Source organism: Centropristis striata, chromosome 9 (assembly GCF_030273125.1).
Source record: "Centropristis striata isolate RG_2023a ecotype Rhode Island chromosome 9, C.striata_1.0, whole genome shotgun sequence".
Taxonomy (NCBI): Eukaryota; Metazoa; Chordata; class Actinopteri; order Perciformes; family Serranidae; genus Centropristis; species Centropristis striata.
The window spans coordinates 30,635,550-30,655,519 of record NC_081525.1 but is presented as its reverse complement, the minus strand read 5'-3'; the positions used below and the strand labels follow the sequence as shown (position 1 = coordinate 30,655,519).

The window sequence follows — 19,970 nt, the reverse complement described above, 5'->3', positions numbered from 1 at the left end:
GGTGACTGACTGAGTAAGACAGCATGGAAACTATACATTATAGGGGAGCTTGTCAGACTTCCGCTGCCAACATTCAGTGCCAATACAAGATGTAGTGTGCCCTGTAATTTGTTTCACAATCAAACATGTTTAACCATAACTGCAGTTGTTCCCAAGTGTTTCCCATCTTGTTTAAGTAGTTGTCTAACCTTAATAGCTCTTGAACTTTACATTCCATATTCTCTATATTTTCCTGGCATTAACCATACTATCAGGCAAATGTTGGAAATGCACGTAAAAAAATGCTGTCCTTGACTGCAATCATGGCTTATACAGAATCGTTCAATATCATTGCTCATTTCTGGTGATAGGGTTGTTTTATTGCAGAACAGGTCAAGTGATCCTCCACCTAGAATCTTATCGTTATGGCATGAAACATTCACTCGAAATGTGGCTGTAAAAATGTTTTAATTTGCAAGTTAAAGTTAATATGAGGAACTTTCATGATGGGTTGATTTTGGTGACCCCTGTGGACAAAAGCAGTACTGTTTCCATGAGCACCACAGCTTTGTATCCTAAAGATTGGCACCTGCCAGACCACCTTTAGAAAACCTCTCATTTTACTACTGCAGGATCTGACAGTCTGCCTCTCTCTGTCCTGGTTCTGGTTTTCCAGTGCCTCCTTTTCCTCCCACCAGTACGGCGTTGGCCTCCAGCCGCATGGAGCCAGTTGACTCCCAGGAAGCGGGGCGGTGAGCTCCAGGACCTGCAGCTGCAGATGGGCCCTGCTGCAGCTTTTCTCAGACCACCAGCACTTATTGTGGAACGTACCGCTAAAGTCAATGTACAGGTCAACCAGGACCACATAGAAAATTCTCCAGACCACCACTAGGTCTTTCGACGTTCCCTTCTGGATCAGAGGGGACCGGTGGAGCAGCGAGGCGAAGCTCTGCTCCTGGCTGGAGGAGGAGCCGCTGCTCCCAGATGTAAAGGTCTTTGCCTCACACCAGAGCTCCGACTGCAGATTGAATTTGGCAGAGAAGCCATCTGGGTCTGTCTGCCGCTGGCCGGTCGCTGCTCCAGGCTCCAGTGAAGCGGAAGGAGTCAGAATCGGACCCAGTGGCATGCATTGAGAATAACCATAGAAATAGCTGCCCGCTGTCTAGGTCATATAGAGGCATCAGTTATAAATTGAGATTGTTTATAACCAGTTAAAAACTCCCTGTAGTAACTTTAAATGGAGGATGCTTTCTGGGAAGACAAGAGGACTCAACTTCTCTGCTGTCATCCAGACTCTGTGGTCGATGTGTTCCAGACATACTTTCGATCAACACATGGATACACACAGCTTGTTACACTGTCTTTAACTGTATTTTGAAAAAAAAATATGACAGGAGTTTGACAAATTGATTATGCTGGGTTGAGGATTTCCTATAGCTGTATTCATGCAGTGCTGCTTTAAAACACAGTGGCCCTCATTTATTCAGCGAGCGTAGAAACGAGCGCAGATCTGAGTGTATATTTTGTCTTACAACAGGGTCCACGTGTGATTTATCAAACGATCGTATCTCTCCAATCACAGCGTAAGAATGATGGCTGTTGATAAATGTGGCGGCTCGAAACATGCGTAATTTAAATACCACGCCCTAATATATACCCGATTCAGAAGACTCGCCTTCAGAGTTTACGACACCGAAGGGCGCAATACGGCCAAAAAGAGGATTTTTTCACCCTCTAAAGTCAGCTTTATTAGCAAAGTGCACCGTTACAATTTACAATAGGGGCAATGTAGACATATTAAAGAAATACGCAGCGACGGAGGTTTATGAAATAAAAGTACTTATAGTTATAAACTCAAACAAGTTCACTGAATATTTTACATTTGAAGCACGGACTTAGAAGTTTTCAGCTTTTTGGTTGAAGGAGGTAATGTTTTAAAGTAAGTTTTAATTCAAGAAGAAGAGGAATTTCTCAGTCAGAAAGTGAAACGCTGACGTCCAACAGCAGCAACACAACAAACTGGTTTTGTTTGGCAGCATAAAAAGTGAAAAGGAAGGAAATCAGTGGTGCTGTCAGCAGATATATATATATAGATATATAAAGCCTAATAATCTATATAATATCCGAATATTGCTATTATTATGATGGAGATATATTATTCACCTCTTTACATTTACTAATAATGATGTCCTAGTCAGAGTGGACCTAGTCAGACCTAGTCGTGTGGCAGCGCTGATTGGAAATGTTTCTATTCGGGCAGCACCGCTGGTAAAAGAGACGCTGGCGCTCCGGTGTCGGAGCGGGATAACAGTAATCAGCAAAAGACAACAACATTTTATAGCCTCGGCTGGTATTCTGTTTAAAGAATTTCAACGATCGCAGGGTGTATTTATTTTTGGATTATGTTTTAGTGATAAATTATGTAGTCTAAACATGTTTTGCTTTGTCACTATTAAAAATCAAAACACCACAGAGTTTTATCAGCTCCAGGCATCGATACAATAGTCTAAGATCAATTCTCCGTCTCAGACATGTGGACTTCATGCTGACTCAAATTTGCGTACACGAGCTGAGAGCAGACGTGAGATCTGATCGTACCGTCCGCTCACGTCCAAATTGATAAATGCCGAGGCTTGCGTAGAAATCATCTTACGCCCACTTTACGCACACTTTCTGACGTACGCTCGTTTGATAAATGAGGGCCAGTGTGTCTTAGCTTAAGGGCAAGGGATTTGTTTTTTCCTGCTCCATCCTGCAGGCCTTTTTCTTCTGCAGGTGTTACGTGGCCTACATGAAAAGTTCAGATGTTGAAATAGTTTGATGTTGCTCTTGACCTTGTGGTCATTTTTTGGTCACAGGTGATTTTTACAGTATGCAGCAGGTAAATGTATACATACTGACAGAATTTAAGCTCTATCATTCTTTGAAATTAAGTAATTGTAAACCTTAAAGTAATTGTGAGGATGACTTGACTTTAAGGGATGAAAAAAATAAAGCTACATATTCAGTAACTAAACTTGAAAGTAAAAATAGACGTCGGCAGATGCACAGACACTTCTGAAAGACTATTACTACTATTTTCCACACTGCTATATTTAGGTTTAATATTGTCAGCTGATGGTTTCGACTCAGTTCAAGCATCAGAGCTGCTTCATTATTACTAGGAAGACATATTTAACTGCACATCAGATCTCTCTTTTTTTTTCATTTTCATTTGTCCCATATTTAATTGGTCCCTTATGGTCTGCTGCTGGCTGCTTTCTTTCTTAGAATAGACATATAGACCTGCGTTTAAAACCATCATAATTACTCTGTCTCTGTGAGCACTGAGTGGTAGAGCTGTCATACATTTGCAGAATCAGATAATTTACATGATCCACTAATCTAAAGCTGGCATGTTCACTTCCTCCTTAACTCGGCCAATAGGCATTAGAGTGATTAGTGTGTGGCATCCCGGTCTGACAGGGGCTGACGATTTCTCTCTCTCTCTCTCACACACACACACACACACACATGCATGCATACACCTACTCTGATTTTCCCACATGTTTCACAGATCCAGCCACCAGTTGCTCTCTCTCCCTCTTTCCCCCTGAAGCGCTGGCTGCATGCGACCCTCCACAGACGATATCAGGGTAATTGACAGTGACTGGAAATATGCAGCATCATTGAGCCCTGACCCGTGTGACTAACAGGGTTAGGGCCTCCCCCCTCCGAGACCGACCCCTCCTCCAAAGCCATCAGTGATATTCAATTTGTGTTAAAGCTCCCTTTGAGGGGCCCCCAGGGGCCCGATTTGATTAACATATTTTATGGCGAGCCCTTGGATGTGCTGGGAGTGCTTCAGGCCCTGTATTAATAATAGTCAGAGCCCATTATGGCTGACTATGTGACGACAGTGACAGTGAGGCCTGACAGTGGTTTCTGAGAAGTGACTGCTCTTTAATGGGACGGGGACTCCTGATTTTTTGCGAGGCCGCTGTGTGAATGTGCAGTTTTTTGCTGACGGCTCGGCCATGCCAGCTTGAGGCTAATCAGAAGTGATTCATGTAAGCGAGTCACAATGCTGCACTGGATTGAATTTGTTTCATCTACGGTTCTCTCCATCACTTATCAGCGGAATGAACCGCACCGCAAATAAATGGAGGGGAGACAATAGACGGCGTTTGTAAGGGCACTTTTCCCACAGTCCTATCTGTCATGAAAATGGACACACACTGACACAAGGACAAAGCGACAGACAGACACACACTCGAACCCGACTTCCGAGAGTGTCTACAGTAAGGACATTCCTGCGCTCCACACGCCTCGATCATTGTCTGCTGCAGCCGTGCGGCAAACAAAAGAGGCGTCCTCTCTGCCTCCTCTGCCTCAATGCCACGGAGCAGTAAAATGTAACCATGTTACCCCATAAATGAGACTCCTCTCCCCTCAGTTTTTATAGCTGGTTGATGGAATCTGTATGTATGAGGAGCCCTTTTCACTGTCTCCTGTTAAAATCCCCAAAGTCCTTCAATAAATGCTTCCATGACACAGTTTATTTCAATGGGTGGGCACAAAGGAGACCCCCCTGTAAATCAACTCTTTTGTTTAAAAGGAAAAAAATACTCCCCAATATCATTCAGCGGCAGTGAGTCTTATGATACTCGTGCTGAAACTGTAAGACCTATAGAAACCTACAAGATAACCCCTTTCTCTGTTTTAATTTCCCTCACACGAAGACAGACACATAAGCAGCCTCTGAAAGGAGACTGTATAGGTTCTCATATATGGGGCAGGGAGAGGGAGAAATTGGCAAAAGCTTAAGTTTCGCCCTGGGCCTGTAATGGTTTGAAAGAATGTAAAGCCCATGACAAAAGCGACTACGGGGAGAAACGGGGAACAGGTGGTCATCGCTGCGTCCCCCAGCCTCGACCCACAGACATGAAATCAGCCGAGGGGTTTAGATTTCAGTGATAAAGACCCTGAGGTTTGTTTGCTCTTTATGTCTGCAAAGATGTGTGAAAAGATGCCGGACCTCTAACCCCTCCCCAAGTCTCCCACCAGACTCGGAGCTGGGAAATAAGAGGTTAAGGATTCGGGCGCACAGGAAATTGTCTGTCGCCGCTCGTTTCAGAAGGACAGATTGGATACGAGGCCTTGACTTCTGTTCTTCTCAGGATCTCGAGTGTTACTGGAGATGTTAAGGCTGTGTTTTGGAGGAAATAAATACACATTTAAACCTGGTGATATGTAGTTAAAGAGCAGTCATGTAATGTAAAAAAAAAAAAAAAAAAAGGAGATTAAATTAAACATTATCTTTATCGTCAACATAGCAGATTCATTCCAGGTCAAAGTAGTAAAACACCTTGTGTGCAAATACAGTCATCAAATTTCATTGAAAGAACATTTTGTAGGTCTTGTAGTTACATTTTTACCTACAGTAAGTTGATGATTCTAGTCAAATATGTTGATGGGACAAAATCACTCATAGAATGATGCCTAAATAACATGAGTTAGTAAAACTTGCTGTAGAATTCTTATATCCTGGACACTTAAGAAATTCAAAACACAGAGAAAAAGAACTACCTTGTAGGTTTCTTCAGTTTTTAAATGTTCAGCATCACAAGACTTGCTGCAACTGAATGATACTAAACAAGCAATGTTTTGACATGGTCTCCAACATTGTGGTGTGCAGACAAAATTCTACCTTTTGTGCACACTACAACAACATCTTTTCCAATAACGTCCCAAAATCTTTCTTCCATCTGTACAGCTTATACATCCGAGATATGCCAAAAAAGGAACAATTCCTCCAAATCATACGATCACATAGGTCATTTGTTCTTAACCTCTAATACGACCCACAGGAGCATTTCCGAAATTGGTGCCCCTACCCATGCAGGAGATGATCTCATACCTGAAAGTAACGTTGTTTTGTTTCCCCCTTGGTGTGCAACACTTGGTTTACGTTGTCAAACGGATGCAGTTTAGTCAACAAAACTAGTTGGTTAGCTTTAGGAAATGATCAGGATTTGGCTTAAAAAAATTCAACCCACGTTAACATAAACATTGTGAGTTTGTCAGTTAACATAAATGCAAATAAGCTTGTAAACAAAACAAAAAAGCAAACATTTTTGCAATGTTTGTGGTGATATTTGGTGTTGTATGGTGCATTGACTAACGCATTGACTAAGTATTAATATTAAATGGTCATATTGTATATGTTATAGCACAAATTTTATTTTTTACACTTGGTGGCACCCTTCATACAAAGGCTACTTGTCAAAATAATGGTGGTGAACTGCTGTAAAATCAACAGAGACAACATCAAAATGAAAAAGGAAACTGAATGGAGAATATTTACACCCTAATTCTTTCACATACAAGCTGAGACGGGCTGATCTGCCGGCCGGGGGGCCATGCAGTGTTTAACTGTGTGTTTGACTTTCAGTGTGTGTTTGTGTGTGTAACCATGTGTGTCCTCTCCTCCTTATCTATTTCCATCTGTGTGTGTGTGGTTTAGGGTTGTTGAAACCATAGGAGCATGATGACAGACAAGCGGAGCAGAGAGAAGGGCAGGCTGGGTAATCGGGCAGCAGGCAGGCCTTCAGGTGTGTGATAAAGTTGAGGGGTGGAGGGGCATACATGGATTTTATGGTAGCGGGTGGTGTGTGTATGTGTGTGTGTGTGCGTGTGTGTGTGTAGTCGAGTTCTGCTTGGGTGAGCTTGAAGAATGCCCATGTGGATCCTGGCAGTGAAAGAAGAAGCTCCTTTCATCACGGGCAGCTCAGTGCCTCAAACCCCACCCCAATTTTTTCTGCTCCATCTTCCAGTGACCCTGTACCCCCTCCTCCCCATTTATTCCTCCTGCGCACTTCCTCTATTATTTGCAGGAAACATTTCTAAAAAGAAATTGAATGCATGCTTTCCAGCTAATTCACAATCGGCCTCATCCTGTTTTTTTTTCTCTCCCCCCCCTCTCTCTTCTCTCTCACCCTCTTCCCTCCCTCCCTGCGTCTCCTCTGTAGCGTGGGAGCTGTCAGTGGCGTTTGCTCTGACACACACTCAGAGCCCCGGCAGCAGGCAGGTCCCTGTGCTTTAAAGGGCAGCAGCTAATTAGCCATAATGGCTTCCATTTTGTCCTGGCCTTGCGTCATGCCTTTGATGCTGTGATTGGGAGCGCCCAGGGGGGAACACCAGACAATTTTCCATGTCTGATTTGTTTGAAGGGTAGCTGGGTGTGATAACAATGATGTCAGGGTAAAAAAGGAACCATGTTAGTGTTTTCCCACTGAGTGTTATGGACTTTGTCCTTGTATCTTGAAGTAGGTAATTACTTCTCACGCAGTGACGGAGGGTTTGTTTCCCTTTGTGTTGTAAAGGAGTTCAGACTGTTTGAGGCGGAGAAACAAGGAGTGATGATACAAGAAGAAAAATATGCAAGTGGCTTATACACAGTGTCAGTTTTTCCAATTACAGAATTAATTTAGCAGGAGGATCATTTTAAACCCTTTTTGCAAGTTTTCACCCAAATTAAACTCTTAAAACCCACCTGTCTGCCAGCAGGTAGGGTTAGACCAAAAAAACTTTTTGTGTGTTTAACCTAATGTAGTTGTATTTTAGTCACATGAAAATGAAAGAAATTTCAAATGAAGCCCAATTCCATAATTTTGACCTTGCAGTTCTTCTGTTTTAGGCTAAAACATTTACCCCTAACGCTACCCAGACAGGCAGTTTTAAGCAATATGATCTCACAGAAATATGTGAAATGATCACTGAAGAAGATTCACAGAAGACACAAACAGCCGTCTCCTAGGTGAAAGTGATCCATCCTAACCTCTTCCTTACATGGACTTACTTCTGTAGAACCTGGGAGTTGTCCACCCTAATTAACTTTCCATCACTTTCTGTTTCAGTGGTGCTGGCATGTAATTTAAACACATCATGTGCCACCACTATGAATTGGGGTGTCAAGAGTTGATGGTCGTTTCACATATTTCTGTGATATCAGGCTGATTTTAACCACTCAACCCCTGCAATGAATCTGGACATACATATTATAAGGATTTGGTACATTGTTGGACTACCAGAATGCTTTTCATGTCCATAGGCTATACCTCGAAGACAATTCAAGCTACAGAACCTTTGTGATCAAAAAATCCTAAGCTTTCCTCACTGGAAATCCTCACACACTTACCTTGAATAACGTGACTCACCTGCAGATTTTGAGGTCATATCTTTACTAACCTGAGCAACTTAACTTAAACCCTGAAAGTGTCCCTTGCTGCCTCCCCTGCTGCCCCCTCAGTCCCCTATGGATCAGGTTGACTGGTGAACTATAGAGGTAGGACCCTTTGAACCTCCTAAACACACACACACAAAGACAAGCGCACATAAACACAAGAATACACACACCACTGAGGCGCTAATGGTGCTTGAAGCCCAGCGCAGCACAGCTCTCCCTGGGAGAAAGAGCAAGACAGAGAGAGAGATGAAGGGAACAAGGGGAGGAGGAGAGGTGGTGAGCGTCAGGTTCCCCCTCGGCATCTCTAAAATAGGTTTATCTCTGCCAGGGAGGTGTCTCTTTGTGTCGCTACGCCGGGGACTGAAGAGGGAGAGGATGCAGGCAGCCAGGGAAGAGAGACAAGAACAGGCAGAGGGTGAGAGAAAAAAAGAGCCTTCACTGGGATGGGACCACCTGCGTCGCCTCCTTTGCAGGGAGATTATGCGGGCACACAAAGCGAGCTGGGAGGAGGGCAGGGGCACCGGGGGAGCCCAGCGTCAGGAGAGTGAGCAGCGTAGAAAGTGAAGCTGGCGTGTGTGCCAGGGGTCTGCCACATACTGTACCACCACACCTCCCCACTACTGCCTCCCATGAGCTCTCAGAATACTTCCATTCCCCCTCTTGTCCTCCCACTGATACTGCTGTAGGTCATTTACAGGTTTGGGAATTTTTTATTTTTTATTGATAGTCAAATCCCTAATTTTCTCAAGTCTATGTCAAAATACTGATCGTACAAAGCCCAAAGTAAGAAAGAAACATAATGAATATTTTTGATACAGCATCGTGGCCCACAGACCATAGACTATCCAAAAAGAAGTCATCGTAACATCATTTGTTTGTCGACTATCATTTAAAAGCCTCAAGTCTGGCATGTTGGCTGTTGTCATCTCGTTTTTTTGGAAAAAGAAATTACCATATTTGTTTTGAGAGGCTGAAGCTAAATGACCCGCTAATGCTAGCTAGTTATCTCGGTTAGCAAGGTGTATCCACAATTCAAAATAAACATCCGACTCCTGAAAGTTTCTTTTAGTACAACCAAACGCTGATCGGGACAATTTTAGATGAGTTGTAGCAACCTATCAATCATAAAACAGCCCTTCCCCAAAGCACAATCTGCTTTGTTGTTTTTTTACTCTAAATTAGACCATCCACTACAAAAATTAAAAAACACCATGCTGTGTTTAAAAAAGACTGTGAACTAAGGATTGAGACCATAAAATAATTAGAAAAATGTTTACTAAGCTTATTATTTTAAGGGTAATTTTCTCAAAAACAAAATGCTTCTTTTTGCAGCCAGTGGAGTCGTCCTAATAGTAATATATTAGGTTAGTAATGGTTAGTGGTTAGTAATATATTACTAACCACGGGAACAATAAAATGGTCACTTTGGTCCAATTTTTTACACTTCTGTCTTCCATTTTCTTGCTGTTTCTTTCTTATCTTGTCTTTGATTAGATTGAGTCATTGTCATGTGTTGCAAATACAAGGGAAATGCATTGTCAGCATAAAGAAGAGAAGTAAGGTTTTTCCCACCGGCTTTGTGCCATTTGTTTATAGTCACTTTCCTCACAGAACTACAATTCATCCATCACTGTACTCAGTGAAGTTGATATATTGTAGCTGAACTACTCCTCCCCAGTGTCAGGGAGAGTCCCACAGCTGTGAGCCGAGGTCTCCAGAGTGGATGTTACCATCAATGATTGGTCAGTCCCCATTGTTTCAGGCACTGTCATTGGTCAAGATTAATAGCTGTTTCTGGTTAATTATTCCAGGCCTGGGTATTGGTCTGGAGCTGAACCTCAGCTAACCCCCAACTCTTCCATCAACGTACAATGACTTCATTTGGACTTCCCTATTCACTAGAGCCAGCCCTTAAATCTAATAATCGCAGAGTTCCTTTTGTCTTTTTGCTGATGCGGGCTATTAGCAGAGCAGTGAGAGCATCTTGGACCAGGTCTGGGCCACGCCAGTTTTGACGAAGCTATTCTGTAAATGTCCGGCCCCCCGTCTTGTTCTCCTTCTTTTCCTTTCTAAGAGGTCTCTGAAGAACCGCAGACCTCAGCAAATTCTCAGCCCAAGGTGAAGAAGGGAACAGAAGGAGAGGGAGAACAGAGGAGGACCGACCACAGAGGCAACCTGTCCTTCTCAAGGTCTGCCTGAATGGGGGGTTTAGGTATTCATTGTGGCCCTCTCTTTCACCCGCTCTCTATTCTTCAAAGTGCTGGCGGAGCCCTGGTGGCTTGGCGTGGGTCTAAGCTTGCATCCTTCCCAGCGAGAGCTCTGCGGGCCACACTGATGTTCTAATCATAACCCGGCGGCGGCAGCTTTGTATGGAGCGTTGGGAGAACTGAGGACTGGCTTCCTGCCGCTCACAATCCCATTGTCCCCCTGGAAGGTGCCGCGGCCAGGATTAAAGCCGGCCACAATAGAGGTCACCCCAAAAAGTCTATCCCTTCTCTCATGGTGTGTCTCTCGGGTGGTAACAGGGTGAAGAAGTTCTGTGTATGTGGATTCAATGTAAACACTTTTTTGTCACCCAAAGCAACTTCTGGAGGGTGAGTGGTTAAGTACCTGGAGAGCGGGTACATAGCAAGTCAAGCCACAGTATATATCATCAGATTGGTTTGTGTTATTGTGTCTGCAGCATTGTGCATATGTCCATCATTAAGTATGCATTCTTACTGTAAAGTGTGTTCTTATGTGGAAGGGTAACCATGCCATATACTGTACATGTATGTAGATTCATGAATGGGTGTTGCATAGAAATGCAGCCACAATTAACCAGAGATACAGTACGTACCAGAGATGTGGAGTCGAGTCAGGCTCAAGTCAGAAAAATTTAATGACTTTAGACCTGACTTGACAAAATCAAAGTAATATTTGCAACATGAACTTGGATACCAATGACCCATAATTTCACCAAGGCTTGAGCCTTTTAATGTGAAAATACTTGATACCTTCCCCAAAGCCCAAAGAGTGTGCTACAAATACATTTATAAACTAACATTAACACTATTCATTGCCAGCAAGTAAAACTTAAGTGAAGCAAGTGAAACTATAATTCCAAAGATTCCACTTTGTTAACATTACATCAGCACCACTTGGAAAAAAATATACCCAATAAAAAGAATGTTTGTGTCCAAAAAGTGTTGCAGTCTGCTCAACGCACAGGTCAAACATTACAGACATAGACACAATAATATCCGACTTCCTTTGACATTTGAATTGGAATAAAAATAACTGTAAGTTGAGGCTAATATTATTTTATAGTTAAGCTAAAGTTACTTAACTTAACAGCTGATAAGGAAATTAATGAAGCTGGTTATGTTATATACACGGTAATCTATTGTTTCCACTGTACTGCAAAGACTTGAGACTTACTTGCAAAACAATAACTCAGTATACACAATGTATGTTTGTTAAATTGCATCAGAAGATGGTTCTAATTAAGAAAGTTAAGTAATATTTTAAGGATATTTTCATATAGATACATGCATATTATGCAAGTTCCTTTTAATGATGTTGCACAGCGTTCTTTCTGTCTGTACAGTCATGAAAAAGAATCTTGCAGATAACTTTAAAGTGGCATTACATTGCAGTGACACTGACTAATTTCTGCATCTGTGCAAAGGCTTCAGACAGCCAAGTGACTTGAAAATCTCCGGAGAACTCTCCTGTTCTCCACCCACGCTGTCTCTAGTTTCCCTACAAAGACTCACAAAGATGTCATAAAAAATATCAGGTGAAACAATCCATGATGACATTATTACATTTGCAGGAGTCAAACGACTCACTGGGGATAACATGAAGACGTAATACTTAATTGTACAATGTATGGGCGGATATGATCACTATGATCAAAGTGATGGAGATGGGTTTGTTTTTTTTAGAAATTAACAGGAATATATTTCAGGAAAACTCATGTCAACACCACAAACAATTCCCACAAACTAATCACTCTGTAAAGTCTGTAAAAGTCTTTTCAGGCAGCAAAAACAAAACAAAACAAAACATATTTTTTCAAAAAGGTAGTATTTATTACAGGGTTGCTGGATTGGATTGCAATATGTTTCACAGTTGTTGCGGTTTTTGTGTAGAACCCTTACATTTCCAGTTTTATCAAAACTATTTATTGTTAAAGGATTAAATATGGCACATATCGGGGATCTGTTAAGACTGATGCCAAAATAATCGGTATCAGCATCGGCCTTAAAAAACCACTAGTACACAACATGCATCACAAAATACCCACAGTTAATGTATGAAAATAAAATATTCACACATAAATTTTGCAGGACCTAAGAAATAACAACTTTTGTCACATTAAAATCACAAAAATCTAAACTTTTCACTCAAGTGCAATGAAGTTAAATCAGTACGCCTAATGAGACATGAGTCAGTTATCTTCATAGTTTGTCCTAATTTTCTCACGGCTCCTCGGTGAAACGCGTGCACAGTGGTCGTCCCCCCGTGACACTGACAAAGTGTGTGATCATAATGATGACCCTGAGGATGAGCCCACATTCCTCTCTCCCCAGCACGCTCCCTCTCTCTCACATCTCCACCATGCAGACCCCCAGCCATCATGTAATAAATGTTCAGCACCATAATCAATTTGCAATGCTTGGGGAGCATCTCTCTTGATTTAGCCTGTAAAAAAGGGAAAGGGAGAGAGAAAAGGATGAGGCAGAACACAGAAGACAAGAGGGGTCCCTGTGAATGTGGAGAGAGCGCGAGGCGAAGAAGAGAGAACCGGGGGGTCTATTAGAGAAAAGACTTCCCGTGGCGTAAATAGTATTCATGGATGACAGAGTGGTCATGGGGGATAGACGAGGGTCTTCTTCTCTGTGGAGCTGGAGCTGACTCATTCTCCGCCTGGCTTTTCTCCCTGACGCGGCTCGCCAAGGGGCTCTTTTGTGCCTTAGCAGCAGGTAGCGACGGAGTGGCAGGTCAACTCTCGGGCCAACACAACTACCCCCTTCTCCAGCTGACCCCTGCTGAGTGTTTCTGTGTGCAAGAGAGAAAGCGAAATATTGTTCATGTGTGACGTTAGTGAGAGGAATTCATGGAAAAAGCACAATTTTTTAAAATCAGCTAAATAATTTGCATATATTATTCGCCAGGTCTTGTTTTTAAAACGTTTTCATCTCATAGTTTGATGCAACACACTCACACTTGACTGTTGAGAGAAAAAAACAAATCAAGTAAGATTTAATTTGGATTCTTTAGGATTCAAAAAGTATTCATAGAAAATCAAAAAGACTTATTTAGCTGACTTTTGCTCCCACCGAACATCTTTTGACCCACAGCTGCTGTAGCTTCCATATTGTAGATTTTCTAACTGATTTGATGCTTTTTTATCCCAGAGTGTTTTCTTTCTCTCCCCATGGTAACTCGAACAGTTTTCCCAGCGGGTGGCTCACTCAGCCAAGGGGCTGCAGAATGGAGTTGCCCACATAGCACGCAGCCTAATCGAATAACCGCCCCAGCATGGCGCCCAGCGTGAGTGTCGTCCCCAGAGGGGAGCTTGACCGGAGGCTGCAGGTACTTTTCATGGCTGCCTGGCAGGCCGGCTCCTCTCCCCAGCGTCCTGCTGCTAGAAATTTGTCAGCCCCCTCTGGGTTTCTTTCTGAGAGTGTCAGCTGTGGGGCCCCTGATGGGAGATTTGTTGATATGATAACTCGATTAGACTACAGGATGGATGACATGGTGGCAGCGAGCCAGTCAGCCGCACACAGGGAGGTGCTGACTCCTCTCCTTAACCTCTCCTCAGGAGCCCGGCGCTCAGCACCTGCCTTTGGCCAATCAGCCCTGCTGCTCAGAGTGGTGGCTGGAGGAAAGGTTGAGGTCAGGGCCTGTTTAGATGTGAATGATGGTGCAACCTGACATTGGCCTGAGGCCTTTTAGCCTCTGGACATGCAGAGGACTCTCACTGAGAGAAGGCTTCTGAAACATGTAGGTGTCTCTCAATGCGTCATTCATTCACAAATCCTGAGCAGAAGCAGACGGCTTTCAGTAAACATCCTATTTAAGTCTGTTATGTCAATGTTTTCTGCTGTAACCGTCTGTCATGTGAGGTAGGCCTCAGTCATTTGATTACTACTGGTATGTGAAAGGATGCACAGTGAGCTCATTTTAGAAGGAATTTACAGTAATCACTCCAATAATAGACCCTTTTTCTGCCTATGTCAAAAATATACACTTATATGTTGCCAATGAAAGTAGCCCAGCCATCCAGATGAGTTAACAAGGTTTAAACATTAAATGCAAACTGTTACCAGCATCTAAATGTGTTCGTTTTCAAGCACCATATTCCAACTGTGGACTGAAGTTCTACAGAGCAACAGGTGTTGCAGTTTAACAGGTGACCGTCCCAACTGGTCACTTTCAGCCAAATGTGTCCAATGTAACTTTTAGTAAATCTCATAAATGGATAGGACGGAAATAATACACACACATGAGTATGTATTTAAAATTGATGGCAGTAAAATTGAAGACTTACTCTTGAAACGTGTTGACCAACACTGGACTGAGGACATGATCAGAATGCTTGGATTGTAGCGTCCATTTTTTATATTTTTGACCTTCTGTACATGATCACACAGATGACATCTAGTAACTTTTATGCTCTTCATTTCTCCCTGGTGTACACATTAGGTTTCATTTACACATGTGTGTGTATATTTGGTGACTAAATACTGGGTCGCTTGTTAATTAATTCTTGCCACACACTAATAATAGACACCTGTAAGTCAATTTCTTTAGGTAGAAGTTGTGATCTTTGGTGGTTAATGCCCCTGCAAAGCTTGGTAATCTATCGCACTCCGCCGTACTTCTGTTGCCAAACCGCGTGTGCCCCTTTATGTACGTCATTATTGTTTACAAACTGTCCACTGCACAGGAGTCCTGTGATCTTGTTCATCGTGTCATCTCTCCACAATGCTGTTATCAACTGCAGCTCGGCTACATTTCACAGTTGAAATCAGATGGTATAAAATTCTCCAGGGTTTCATTAGCTGGGATCGCAGGGCTCGTAAAACTTTCCGCACAGGTATTCACCGCTATTAGAACAGCCAGGAACACTTTCAGATGCACAATACCTTCTCTGTATCTCCTGCAGGTTATTTGCTACACGGTGCATTGGGGCCACTCAAGTCAATTAAGTTCACATCTCCACTTTGGCCAAACAAGGGATTGTGGCGATATGAGGAGCGCTAAAGACCAACAGGAGCCTCCCCTTCCCAGCCCAGGCATTGAGGAGCAGCAAAAAGGACACCAAACAAAGGGCGGCCCCTCTGTGTCTCAATGACTCCTCTCTTTGTTGCCTTCTTGGGCCCCATAAAGGAAGAGGGACGCTCTTGTTTGCCCAGGAGGTGGTTTAATGGCCCTGAGTAGAACAATGGCGCCACATTCAAGCCATCCAGAGGGGCTCATTATATAGGACCGTCCCAAAGCGCGGGGTCTCTGGACGTTCCCACTGGATCGCTGGGTGAATGGTGGCGATGGGCGGGGCGGGCCAAGGAGGGCATACAGGGGGGAGAATAGAGACCATTGAGGTGACAAGCAGGTTCCATCTGCCCCCAGTGCCTCCTCACCTTGCATCACGACAGCTAGGGGCCTCTCCGTGCACAAAGGGCAAATTTAGTGTGTCGGGGTGGCTTAAAACGCTCACTTTAGAAGAGACCATTGAGGGAAATATCAACACTGTAGACCAGGGAATGGTGCATTCAGCCTCTCCTGCCCCCTTCCCATTGACAGAGTTCCTTTTCCTTTCAGTCCTTTTCTCCTTTTGGCTCCATTCAAGTCCCACTTCTCTCATCTCCCAAACTCTTCAGTGCAGGCCATTTTTCCCATACCTTGCAAAGGGGCGGATGACAAGAATTAAGTTAGTTCTGGCCCGGCCCAGAGTTTTGTCCTCTCTGAGTTGTGGCAGGTAACTGTGGCTGTGATGAGATGGCTCATCAATCACCAGCCAATCCTCTCTGGTGATGTGACACAGGCAACAAGGACCCCAGAGGTCAACAAACGTCAGTAATAGATAGTATATGGTCAATTGCTAACTTATCAGCTGCTGGCTGTTGGTGTATGTTGGAGAGGTTTGGAAAAGTTAGTGTGATGGCATGCAACTCTTAAACTCTCTTAGGCTACTTTCAGGCTGCATTTGAATTGGATCTTTAGGACAGACTGTCTACACTGTTACTTCCTTGCGATCAGAATGGATTTGTGTGTCCAGACATCACCAACACTGCATGGACTGCTGCTGTGATAATCCGATTTGATGTATGTTCAATTGAAGACTGTACAAAGACAGTATATTTAACATACAAACGGATACATTTTTATTTTGTGTTGTGTTCTAACATGTTGTTCTTATAAAGTGCTCTGCTAGTAGCAGCATGGATTCTGGTCAGCACTTTTATCACTTTGCATGCAAGTGATGCAAAAGAGACTTTGAAATATCGTTTGATACCTTTGACATTTATAGAAATTCAATTCAAGGAATCACATTTCAAACCAATTTCATTAGTTTTTTTTTGTCCAGACTTTCTAACGAATTGGGCTGAGCAAGGCCTTGGTGCACAAAAAAACCTTTTCAGGCTTCATTCTAGCTTTGTCAAAATTCCAGTCAATTTCTGCTTCCTCTCTGCAGAGGTTATTCAATGTATGACTCACACTGATGTCAGTATCTATGCTTTTTATAATGGAGATGGTGAAGACTTACAAGGCTTACATCAAGTGGTTACATCATGTGGTGTAAATTGACTGGCCTTTGATTTTCATCAGGCCAAACCTGCTTCATGATTAAGCTGAACATGATGATTTCAGGCTTCCAGTTAATTTGATTGTGCTGCCACAGCTCATTGTCATCATCTCAAAGAAAATAACTTGTTGTGTATTGCAATGCAATCCCATTAGTTCAGTTTCCTCTAACAAGCTTCACAGAAAAACATCTTCATGTTCATACACCACAAACTAAATAAAGCTGCTAAATGCACTTTCTGTGAGCAAAAATCTCCCATAAACTAGTCTTTAAAGTTTACATGTTACAGAAAGTTTGATTTAAAAAGTTGCTGTTTGCACACATTAACATGTGGAACCTCTATTTCAGCAGCCACTGGGGGTAAAGCTCTCAAGGCACTTTGCCAAAGACACCCTGATGGTAGTTAATGAGGAAGAGTAGAGTTGTCTTTAATCAAACATCTTTTTTCATAAACAGTCCAGAGATATGGACTACTGACATTTGGTCACACCTCTACATATGAAACAGCTGCAACTAGCCACTGGTGACTGCTGGGAACTGAGGGTGATTGAAAAACAACTGAAAACTAAAAAAAAGTTTTAGTTTGAAACTGATCACCTTTAAAGGCATACTATGCAGTATTCAGCAACAACATTCAAAATTAACCTAAAGCAATTAACAAATTAGCAAAGTTAGCAAGTTAGCAAATTAACCCAAGTAAAGGCCGCTTGGCATTTTTTGCCTCGCTATATTTGCATTTTGGCACTGTAGCTGAGAAAGATGTATGAGTTTAAACATTTTTACGGAAAAATCCTGCATATTATACCTTTGAATATTTAGGTCAAAGAGACAAAACTTGTGTGTGAAGGTAAGCTTACTTGTAATGATTAAAAATATAAATATATGATGTGTTGAAAGCATTTCTATTTATTGAGGATAGAAATAAGATCTCTCTAGTTTTCTTTATATATTAGAAAATCTAAATAAAGGTCACATTTTCACCAGGAAGAATCAAACTTCTCTAATATTTGCTGTTCATATATTTTCTTAATTTGAACTTCTATAATTGTCTGCTTTTATTGGTTTTGAAGTCTATAATATTCTTAGGAGCCAAAAACGGCCAAATGTGAAACAGTTCAGATTAGTTTAACCCTTGCACCTCATAGTGTCTTGATGCCTCTGTTCAAGCGCATTATCTAAACACTCATCAGAGATGACACATCTGTCCAGCCTGCACATATAAAGTCTATTCAGTGTTGATATTTCATGGGCCTTTAACGATGAAAACGATGATTAAGAGCTCTGAAATAATTTCTCAGGACCCTTCAGGTTAAGGCCATGGGAACGGCGATTGCAAAGGAATAGACACAATCGTCCATGTCTAAGAGCATATACCCAGGCCTGAGAAATGCTCTGTCTCTGGGCCTGTCTGAGGGACAAGGCCTCCATGGTCGACACACCACTCCTGGCCTTATAGTCTCCAGGACCGCATCTCCCAGACACCCCGCTGTGCTGCTAGCAGCTAGCCCTGGAGCTCCCACTGGGCAAGCCCAGCAGGGGCCGTGGGCGGCGGGCAGGCTCCCCGGGGGCCAGATTGCACCCGTTTTGCGCCAGGCTTTTGTGTATGTTTCTCCATATGTGTGTGTGTGCGTGTGTTCCTGTGTATCTATGTGGATCATATCTGCACACATACTTAGAAATATATATATAATGTGTGTTTGAATATCTGTGTTTTTTCCTATCTGGCACCATGAGTCAGAGAGGGAGGAAGCAGTTTTCCACCAGATGCCTTAGCTCCCAGAAGTCTTAGCGGGGTGCCAGTGAAGTCCCGCTGGGCCGCCACAGTAGGAACATACATCTCGCCGCAGGGGAAGGCCATTGGTCCTAATGATGAGACACATCAGTCTTCCTCTCAGCCTGGCCTGACATGCCCGAGTGTCTTGTTCATGGTGGCATATCCATGGCGAAAGAATGCATATGGTAGGGGTGCTTTATGAAGCCCTGTGGGAACCTGTGTTCACACTCAGCGGTGGAGAGCATTTAAAGACTGTTCAGCGCTGTTGGTGCAGTTTACTCGCTTGGCGGGAGGTTGTGATCTTATTTCCCTGCAAATGGTTTCCCTCCAGTGTGTGCAATTATGTAATTAAGGATTTGTTTTATTTACTTCTAAATGTTTGTACAAAAATAAATAGTTTTTGAATGTTAATAATAGGATTTGTGGTTGCCTGCAAACTATAAATGAGTTGTCATACCTCTGGTGGTTTGAGCAGAACTTTAGTTTGAGGGTTTTGTAACTTCACCAAAAATACAAAAGTACTAAAGTGAGGAGGGATAAAACAGCCCGGAGTATCGGTGTTGAGTTTTGGTTTCAGAGAGCCTCATGAAAAAAACGGGCAAAACAGGGTGGCAGGTGTACTTTGAAATCGCCTACGAAGGCGACGCAGTCTTCAGGCCCAGAACAAAACGGCTGTTTTTGGGATTTCAGCGATGATACCAGCAAGACTCTGCTTCCTTCCTAAAAGGAGAATAGGACATCAGAGGTCACTCTGTTCTGCCTCGCTAGCACACATCTCCCCCACTTTGCTTTCAACATCTCCATCACTGGGAGCTATCCACTGCTGCAGATTATATAATGACAAGCATTTTACTTCTGGAGCTAAAGCACATCAGAAAAATGAAGCAAACGGAGGAGAGAGATGGAGGAGCAGAGGGAAGAGCGCAGAATAAAAAGACAGGGGCCCATGCGTGGCCATGGATGACTCCAGAGGTTGTTTTTGCATGAAAGACTGCTTTTCTCTCTCTCTTTCTCTCCTTCTTTGTCTCCATCTCTTCCTTTCTTGCTTGCTGTGTGGAGAATGAGTGGTGCTTCGCTTGCCTCCAGCCAGGAGGTAAAACTGAACTGCAGAGCCAGGCTGCCAAATGATGAAAGACTCTGGCATCCAGGGATGCTCTGAGCCTGGACCAAGAGCTCAGAGCGAGAGAAAA

General features: G+C 43.0%; 1 pseudogene; it reads right to left on the bottom strand.

Moving 5' to 3' along the window:
* Positions 1-602: 602 nt before the first annotated feature.
* LOC131977181 (small ribosomal subunit protein bS1m-like) lies at positions 603-1,105 on the bottom strand (annotated as a pseudogene).
* Between the last annotated feature and the right edge of the window lie 18,865 nt (positions 1,106-19,970).